Source organism: Lycium barbarum, chromosome 8, assembly GCF_019175385.1.
Source record: "Lycium barbarum isolate Lr01 chromosome 8, ASM1917538v2, whole genome shotgun sequence".
Taxonomy (NCBI): domain Eukaryota; kingdom Viridiplantae; phylum Streptophyta; class Magnoliopsida; order Solanales; family Solanaceae; genus Lycium; species Lycium barbarum.
In genome coordinates, this window is record NC_083344.1 from 25,398,047 (window position 1) to 25,409,123 (window position 11,077).

Below are 11,077 nucleotides of genomic sequence, written 5' to 3' on the forward strand. Positions count from 1 at the left end.
CTTTATGAAACCTCGACATGTGGTCCCCACCTTAACTTACGGTTACGAGAACTATTCATCATGTAACGTGTTAACTGATTTACTCTATACGGTCTTCAATGTCATATATATATATATATATATATATATATATTCTTATACTCAGATAATATAATCTTCATCCCTAATCCTTGTATAACTTTCCTCTCCCTTGAGCTCATACTAAGCTGCCTATTGGCTGAGTATCTGGCAATAAGTCCATAGCAAAATCGATTTTTCGGTCTAGTGGAATGGCTGGAAGCTCATCCGGGAACACTTCTAGAAACTCATTCGCCACAAGAACGGACTGAAAGGCTGGTGATTCTGCTTGTATATCCTGAACCTGAACTAGATGATAGATGCACCCTTTTCTAATCATCTTCCTTGCCTTAAGGTAGGAAATAAACCTACCCTTCGGCAAAACAACCTTGCCCTTCCACTCTAGGACTGGCTCGCCTGGAAACTAAAATCGAACTATCTTCGTTCTGCAATCCACATTAGCATAATAGGAGGCCAACCAATCCATACCTATAATAATATCGAAATCAAGCATGTCCAACTCAATCAAATCTTTTAGGGCGTGGCGATTGCAAAATATCACTACACAGCCTCGATATACTCACCTGGCTATGACTGGATCACCAACTGACATAGACACCTCAAAAGGTTTAATCAACTCGGGCTCCATCCCAAACTTGCTGGCAACAAATGGCGTAACATATAATAAAGTGGAACCTGGGTCAATCAACGCATACACATCATAGGAGGAGACTGATAATATACCTATGACGACATCAGGAGACGACTCGCGGTCCTGGCTACCAACTAGTGTATATCTGCAGTGCTGAGGACCGCTCGAGCTGGATGCTCCGCTCTTCCCTCTACCTCGTCTTGCTGGTGTCTATGAAAATTGCCCTGGAGGGCGTGCAACAGAAGATGAACCAGCTACAGACCCTGTGGGCTGAACCATACTCCTACTCTCTCTCATCGGAAACTGTCGTACCCTATTACCTAGCTAGCCAGAAGCATAACAACCATTTGATCCTAGCTGACACTGACTTGCGTGTAACTTTCCACACTGGGAACATGTCACACCCCAACCTTGGTAAGGTGTGATTGGCACTCGGCACCCTACGGGAACCGAGCGAACCAAACTGTAACTCACGTTTTTTGTATCTCGAAAGGCAACATAAGACCAAGGTACTATAAGCCATAGGGGCACAAGCCCAAAAGATAACATACTTACGTCTTCAAACTAATCTCGAGTGCATGTGCCGGTAAGACTATCGATAATAATGATACAACATAGTATAAGTCAAGATAATTATAAGATATATAACTGTACATATCTGTCTACGAGCCTCTACAAGAGTACATGACATAAAGTGGCCGGAACAGGGCCCCGCCATACCCATGTAAATGCATATGCAGCCATGCCGACTCACAGGGCAACTCCGAAGCAAGTGGAGTGCCACGACTCTGCCTGCTGAGCTGGTATCCTTACTGAAAGATCCGTTAAGCTGTATCTCAATACCTGCGGGCATGAAACGCAACGCCCCCAGCAAAGGGACGTCATTACGAGCAATGTACTGAGTATGCAAGGCGGAAAGTGCAACAAAATAGCCATATACTAAAGATGAGAAGAATAAGAATCAACCTGGCATTTCTGAACTACCGATGGAAATCTAGCATATTTATACATACCTCTTCATCTTCTTGCGATCTTTACTAGGTCTGTATACCCTACCATAGTCCTGGTTACCTTATCATCAAACGTTATCTGAACATGTGTTGCGGCATGCAACCCGATCCATATATGATATATGTCTCTCTCTATACTCTCGTATGCTTAACCATATCTATGTACAGTACTGTGCCTTTATCTTACTAATCATCCTATACTAACTGCCCAACTGATCAGTGGTAACTGCCCGACCGGCTGCAGTCCGGTGGTAATAACTTCCCGTCCGATTATCGCCCGACGATAGAGCACATCTGCCCGCCTGATTAGCGGTAACTACCCAACCGGCCGTAGCACGGTGGTAACTGCCCAACTGGCAGTGGTAAATATATACATCTGCCCTGCTGGTCGTAGACTAGTGGTAATTATAATCAACATCATAACTAAACTTCTACAAGTAATCTCTATGCACTTCCCGTGGTCATCACTTAACCCACAGGTTCTACATAATCACATAAGACTTATAAGCACAGCTCAGGCCATTAGTACTTCTTCCCACTTGACTAGACTATAACCAATTCCTAAGATACAACATGAACCTCTCTTCGAACATTAAATACCTCATCAGGGATCCTCTACTAGCACTCTATTCATGTCCTATAAAACATCCCTTAAGAACCTGTTCCTAAACTCGTTAGATTATTATTAGGGAACCGTCATCATGAACACGTCTCACCTTGGAGGAACAAAGTCATAAGATGAGATCAACATCAATGATTACATCAATAGCCATGAAACAAGCTCAAGGATATCACAAGAACTTTGGGAACTGTAAGCTTTGGTACTTTTAGAAATGAGTTTATTGAAGATGTCATATATAGGTTCACAACAAAGGAATCATGCCTTAAGAAAGAAAGGTTTAGCCTTAACATACCTGGAAGCTTGCTTATCGACTTTCCAACCTACTTCTATTCTTGAAATATACATATAAAAACCATTCATTCTATTGCTAGGCTCACCATCATACACTTTTCTTAAGCCTTTAATTAAAATCCCTTTAGAATCTGCCGAAATTCGGGCAGCATCTCCCCTGTTTATATGCCTAACCCGAAATCTCAATTCAGCAACCAACAACAACAACAATAACAATATCAACAACAATATTATCAATACCAACATATTCCATAAAATATCCCACACGAGATTTGTCCAATTTTTCCACCAACAAATCCACTATACGATGATTCTACAACTCTACTTCCGTAAATAAACTTATATCCATATCAATAGGGAGAGATTCATACCTTATTCTCGCTAGTACCGCGATATATCCAATATTTGCCTTGAATACCAACCAAGATTCACAGTAATACGATAGCATAATCGCAACTACGCGCTGTCCAAACTTAAATCCGGAGATTATACTTAATTCGCGTTAAAATCTAGTGGACAGAAGTTGGGAGAATTTTCTAGAAGATTTGGGAAATATTTGGAGAATTCTTGGCTGAAAAATGAGGTTTAGGATCTGATTTGATCCTTATATAGTGGGTCAAATTCGGGTCGGGTCACTGTAGCAAGTCGGTACTGTAGCAGTAATCTAGCAGTCCGGTTACTGTAGCAGCGTTTCTGCTCTGTCAACCTAATTGTAACGTCCATTATTCTCTACTCCGATGTTCTATCGACGAGCGGTTTATTGTGTTGGAAACTAGACTCAACGAACTTCATTTTAGGCTTTTACTTTGCTTCAAAACTCCTCATCTACTAAAAGATATTCTTTCTCCAAGTTGGGCCAAAATTGCCCCTCATATTTTCTTCCAAGTTCCAACAAATTTAATTTCCTTAATTCACTTGCCCTTCAATCCTTTCATAGCTTACTATATGAACATAAATCCTTATAACCATAAGTTAAACACATATAAGGTCACATACCTCCTGAAAGGTAGCTCGAATCTCAACATACGAAACTACGGGGTGTAACAGAACACCAAGGAAAAAGGGGTCTCATCTGGCCTGAATCTGGTCTATGCTGAGAGCATCAGAACTCTGGCCTACCCTGGAATAAGAAAACCGATCGAATATCAGACCTGAAAACCACGAAAATGTGCTCCCTGCTGAATGGAAAGGATATTTGGAATATTGCTGCCTCTGTCCTCCCCTGGACTCGCCCTCGATATCTGAAGATCTGGCCCTCTTACCATGGCCCCTGTCACGGTCACACTCTGTCCTCCTCTGACGCTTGCGATCTTCCAGATTCTGTGCATATGCCTGTATACGGGAGATATCCATGCCTGGCTGTAATTCGGCAGTCGTACAAGCATCTATCGAATGTGGCCCTAGACCAGCCACAAAACGATGAACTCGGTCCTCCATCTCAGCCACCATGGCTGGGGCATATCTAGCCATAGAATAAAAATACACACAATACTCCTGGACACTCATACTGCCCTGCTCAATACGCAGAAACCTATCAGCTCGGGCTCGTCGGACCTCTGGTGGTAGACAATGGCGGATAAAAGCATATGAAAACTCTTGCCAAATAGCTAGAGGGGCATTCTCTCCCATAGATAACTCCCAAGTCTGATACCACTGAACTGCAATATCACGAGGCCTATATGAAGCCAACTCCACAAACTCGACCTCATCTACGTGCATAACCCTTAAGGTCCTCTGCATACCATCAATGAAATCCTGGGGGTCCATATTTTGCTTTATCACAGAAAACTCTGGAGGATCTAACCCGAGGAAAGTCTTAACCCTCGAACTACCAGCCTTGTCTGCCTGATCAACACCAACCCCCTGCCACTGAGCCTGAGCGGCTACCAATCTGGTCAATAACTGCACAGCATCCCTTACATCCTGGCCTGTGCATCCGGCTGAGGAACTGAGGCAGGTGCTGGAGGCGGGGTATGCGAAGTCTTGGACGGGCTCTCACTCTGAATCTCATCTCTAGCCCTCGTAGCCTGCCGAGTACGGCTAGTGGCCTCACCAACTGCACTCTTGCTCTTCTGGGTAGCTATAGATTTCTTGCAAGGTATCGCTGAAATCAGAACAAATCATCAGAAGACAAACTCTCAACTCATGGCTCTATTACACGATCTAAGAGTGAAAAGAATGACATCTTCAAAAATGTCCTGTAGCCTCTTGTTTATAAGCGTGGTGCACAACACACCCATAAACAAGACTCTACTAGACACGGTCTGTAGACAACCCTAGGACGAACTGCTCTGATACCACTTCTGTCACGACCCAAACCGATGAATCGTGACGAGTGTCTGACCTCTAATGACCAAACACCCCTATACTTACATCTGGAAAATACTGAACATCAAGGGCCCATAAATAACTTAAACTGAATTCACACTGCCTCATGAAAGGGTGATAACAAGAACTCTGTACAAGGCTATGTCATCTGACATATACATGCAACTTTCTACAGACATCTACTGGAGTATAATGCTATAGAAAGGACGGGACAGGGCCTCGTCATACGCATAATGCATATACATCCCAAAAGAATGGCATACCAAAATAGACTGCAACTCCGGATCAAATGGAGCGCACTGACCACTGATGGATATAGAGGTCCTACTGAACTGGACCACCTGTCTATCTACCTGAACCTGCGGGCATGAACGCAGCCCCCCCCCCCCCCCCCCCCCCCCGAGCAACAGAGTATGTAAGGCATAAGAGTAACAGAGTACGGATAATATACTGAGTATGTAAGGCATAAGAGTAACATAAGCATAAGCATAAAAATCATGAATGAAATCTGGAACTCAAATGCCATTGACTATCCACATAGATTTGTATGAACCAATATCTGTAAGTATGCATAAATCTATATAACTGACAATGCCTCTATAGGCGCATAATCTGCATGCTCTCAATGATAATCATGCTCATGTATATAAATATAGGCCATACATCTATATATATGCGTATATAATGCCTGTCGAGTCTCTATGGGCATCCCATCATATTATATTGGCCTCTCTATGGCCATCATCATCATATACATTGCTGCGGAACTGTTACACCCCGTATCTTTGAAGAGCACTTATCAAATTTGAAACATAAGTACGTTGAGTTAGGGTGAAATAAAACCACTTTGGAATATAAGGAGAAAGCATTATTAAATATATTTAATGAGGGAAGGATCTATATAAGGTATACCGGAAGGTTTTATAAGGAAATGAGTGGAAGAAATAAACTAGTACGACTTTGGTGAAAGGATGCGTAACGTTTTGAGTGAAAATTTTGGTCCAACTTGGGGGACGAATATCTCTTAGCATATGAAGTGTTTTAAGGTGAAACAAAATCCTAAAATGAATTTCGTTGAGTCTAGTTTCCAATACAACAAACCGCTCATCGATAGGATATCGGAGTAGAGAATTATCGACGTTACAAGTTCGGCTGACAAAGCAGAAACTCGTGCTACAGTATGCTACAGTCCCGACCAGAATTTGACCCTTATAAAAAGGGTAATAACCCTCCTTTTTTCACCAGATTTGCCCAGAAAATTCCAAAAAATTGAAGAGAGAGAGAGAGGAGATCACAAAGTAAGCAATTTTCAAGCAACGGAGTATTAATCGAAGCTCGGAAAAACGCATAGATGTGATTCTAGTATGGTTTTGCGGTGGATTTTAGCATGGATATTGAGGATATTGCTGTCTTAACAAGAAAAAAGATATGAATCTTTCTCTTTTGGTATTATTTAAGGCTTATTTACGGAGACAAGTTGCTAAATGATTGTATAATGGCCTGATTAGTTATGGAAGTTGGAAAACAGCGTGTGGGATGTTCTATGGAATACTTTGGTGTTGTAAATGATGTTATGGATGTTAGTATTGTTATTGTTGTTGTTGGTTGTTGAATTGAGAATTCGGGCTAGGCATATAAACAGGGGAGGTGTTGCCCGAATTTCGGCAGATTCTAAACTGAATTAAATTGAAGGCTTAAGATGAGCGTATGACATTGAGCCTAATAATAGTATGAATGGTTTATATGTAGATTTACGAGCTTTGAAGGATAAACGTTGAACGACTAAGGCGACCGAAAGGTATGTTAAGGCTCGTTCCTTTCTTTCAAAGGCATGATTCCTATGTTATGGCTTCATAAATGTTTCGATATCTTGTTCTCAAAAGCTAGATGTTTATGATTCCAAGGCATAATTCCTTTCCTAATAATTCACAGTGTTTTTCCAAAATGCCGTATTTTTCCAAACTAAAGGTTTATGATTTTGAAAGCTCTTATGACAACAATGATGGACATGTTTTTATCATGATGACAATGATGCCAAAGATGAGAATATTTTTCTATGATGACTATAATGATTCCAAGTTTACGATTTCAATGACGATATAAGAATGTTGAGCTATTTCTTGATTTCTCAATTTTATTCATGGATGATGACTATTTTTAAAGATTCCAAAGTATGTGAATTGACGCCTTATGAGATTTATGATCTTATTCTATATTCTCTTAATGCTATTCTTCATTTATAGTCTCACCTTATAATAATTGTTCCTTCAACCTGAGATAAAGCCATGATGATTATTCCATAATATAATCGGAGGTTACCGACCTTACGTCACTCTGATAGAGTTATAGCTTTTCTTGGGCTCTCCTGCATGCTGCTTATATGATATATGTATATGTAAATAGGGAATATGGGAAACAGGGCCAGAGCGTTATAGACGCGTAACCACCTGATCAGTTGGTATAATAGGACATGTTATCATCCCGGACGCGGGACATATGTGGTTAAATGGATCGGAGACAACGCCTCGGCCACACGATATGTTCTATTTTATGTATACATGAACAAGAAATGTTTTTTTCAAAGAGAGTTAAGCATGCATGGCATCCGCCCTAAGAAGCACTTATATGTACAGGTTACTCTTTTATCTTACGATATGCTCTATATTTCCATTCTGTTATTATTCATACTTTACATCCCTTATTATGTTACCATTCATGTCTTACATACTCGATACATTACTCGTACTGACGTCCCTTCTTGTGGACGCTGCGTTCATGCCCGCAGGATCAGGTAGCCAGTCAGACGATCCATCGCAGTAGGACCTCTCCTCAGCAGCAGTCAGTACGCTCCATTGATCCGGAGCTACAACCCTTTTGGTATGCTATTCGGTTACGTACATATATGGGTACGGCAGGGCCTTGTTCTGTCATTTCAGTTTGTACTCCATAGAGCTCTGTAGACAGTGATATGTAGTCATGATATTATGCAGCCTCGTCGGCGTGTATTTTGTTGTACAGTATACATGTGTGGCGGCCAAATCGGCTCACGCTATTATTCTAAGTGTTTATGTTTATATGTATGCGTTGGCCGTGAGTTCCGGGTACGGTGTCTTTTATGTTGATTGTTCGGGAGATAGTAGAGCACAGTTACAGATTGTATATAGGCCCAGGATAGTCAGTGAAAGGTAAATGCACGCATAGGAGTGCTTGACCAGCAATGGTCGGGCACTTGTTGCGGCCCATCGATTTGGGTTGTGACAGGAACGTGCAGCCCCATCCATATATCAACATCCTGGTGCACCAGCCGATCTAGTAATGCGTATCTAATGCCTATCCCTTTCCCCATGCCCCATATACATATAATACACGCGTATATAATGCCTTCTGGTCATGGGTCAATCTGCATATGTATATGAATGCAATGCATGACTGAATTGTGTACATAGAACTCTCGGAGTGACATATGGTCATATTACCTCTGATGGACAACCTTTGAGCTAGCGTCATCAACATAAGAAATCTCAAGACCCATGAATAGAAGGAACAATCATATGGGGTAAAGGAACATCAAAGACTGAAGTACTTCTGGTGCTTCTTAGAGTAGAGTAATGTGGAAGCTCGTTTAATCGCTTGTTGGCTCATAACATAGGATCATGCCAAAAATAAAGAAGGAATGGCCTTAACATACCTTAGCGTCTCCTTAATCGCTTAACGTTCTCCTTCCAATTCGCAAAGTCTACATTCAAGAGGAATTACACTAAAGTTAAGTCTTGAAGAAACACTCTTAAGTTCACAATTGCTTAGTTAATGAAATTAACGAAATTTGGGCGGCACTTCCCCTATTTTATCGAATTCCACCATATGGAAAAACAAATCCCAAACAACAATAACTACATCCATAATATCACAATCAAGAAGTTATATTCAATTAAACCCCAAGTTGGTCCGAAATCCCCTTTTTAAGTTCACACAAAGTCATTTTCTTCATTACACCATCCATAGCCTCTCCACTTTCATTCCTTTCCTCTCTAAGGAGTACTAAACCTTTACATCTGCTCAACCATAAGAATAAGATGGAAAACATACCTTGAATCAAAGAACTTCCCTTAGCTCAAGTTCACCACCACTTTGGAAAAGAACAAGAAATTTCACCTCCCATAGATTACCTTAAGCTCTTGATGTTGATCCTCTCTCTTGGTAATATGGAAAGGTGAGAAGGGCTAGGGAACCTCCAAAATCTCTCAATAAGGCTCTAGAAAGGTAGGGAAATAAGTGAGAGAGGCTAGAAATGAATTTGGGGTTGTTTGGATTTTAAAAAAGGTGGCCAAAATACACCCCGACCAATTTGGCGAAGAGTATGCGGCCTAGCACATTGAGTGTGCAGCCACACACACCTCCCTTGGATTGGGGAGGGCTTTGGAAATAAAGGCCAGAAATTTTGGCAAGTTGGCGCCCAGTGTGTGGGTCAGCACATTGAGTGTGCGACCGCACACTGCCCACTTTCTTTCGACTTCGCGAAAATGCGATCCTTTCGATTTGTTTGATCTCCAATCCTTATGGAACCTTCTTGGTATTTGACTAGAACTTCATTAACCATATAATGGGCCTCATATATCTTCCTCAAGGTGATGCTAGGCAATGCATAGCCCAAATGATACGAAATTTCCCACAACATGGCTCAACCTTAACTTTCTCTGACGAATTCACTTGTTTAGCCTCAAATTGTTACACCTCGGAAAAATTCCCGTTGGTACGCAAGTAAATGAACTAATGATGTGGGCGAGGAGTGCGAGTGTATAATATTTCATGGGAAATGTATGTAAAGGGATGTTGATGATTAGAATGAAAAGTCGAGAAATGAGAAAAATTGAAAGTTGGCAAAACTGCACAATGGTCGTATAGTGCAAAATACGAACCGTAAAGTGCAATACGGTCCGTAAACTTGATGTCGTAAACTGACATGTCCAACTTCAACTTTCTGCCAGCTGAGGAAATGGCTAAAATACGACCTGGTGGACGGACCGTAAAGTGATTTACGGCCCGTAAACCATGGTCGTAAATCACCATGCATGCAGGCCAAAGTTACTGGTTCTGCTTAAGCTTAAAAACGACCACGAGGGACGGTCCGTAAACTGAAATATGGACCGTAAACCTCCATGGACGACCACTGTTCACCCAGCACAGATTTTTCAATTCATTAAATATAAGGATCAAGACTTGTCTTATTTCATTACAACATTACACCACTTCTCTCTAAAACTTCTCTCTACATTTATTATATGAGTTTTCAAGGATTATAAGCCATCAATAACATTAATACAAGTGAATCAACGATAAGGGAATCATCAAGGATCATCCAAGTCAGGAAATCCAAATGGAGAAAAACTAGGGTTTTGCTCAAAGAGGAGTATTATCAACCAAAGCTTGTTCCTACAACTTCTAAGGTAAGATTCGTGATTTTTACATGATGTTTAAGGTATTGGAGAATTAAAATACATGGATTGTAGAAAATATGGTCAACTAGGTCATGAATGATGAATAGTGACATTTTGAGAAATAGTTTGAATTGAGTTATGAATGTTGTTGTGTTGTGATATGAATGTGTTATAAATGGTATTAAGATCATGAACTAGACACTTTAGACGAATGGACGAAGTTGGGTGTTATGACCATGAATGTGGGTGAATTAGAGGCAAATTGAGGAATCTAGATAATGGGAATGACTAATGACCATTGTTATGACATTAATGAAGGTATAAACGCTAGCATTGTAAGGGAACGTGCAAGTGTAGAATAGTTCGACGGAAAGGTATGTAAGGCTAACCCTTCTTTCATAAGGCATGGTTCTTGGCCAAATTCCTAATTCCTCTATATGAGTATGTTGTCTTCACATGGTTGACATTCCGAGCTCATAAGCTCACGACCCTTGATATGTACTATGATTATACTATGTTCCTCGTATAACGAGTAAGTCCATAATGTAGATGTAACGATAATGATGAGGATAGTAATGATAATGAGAGTAAAATGAGATTAGAGATGCTTACGAGCTATGATATATGTATATGTATGCCTATGAAGGGCTATGATAAGACCCCGAGCTTGTGATGCCGGGTA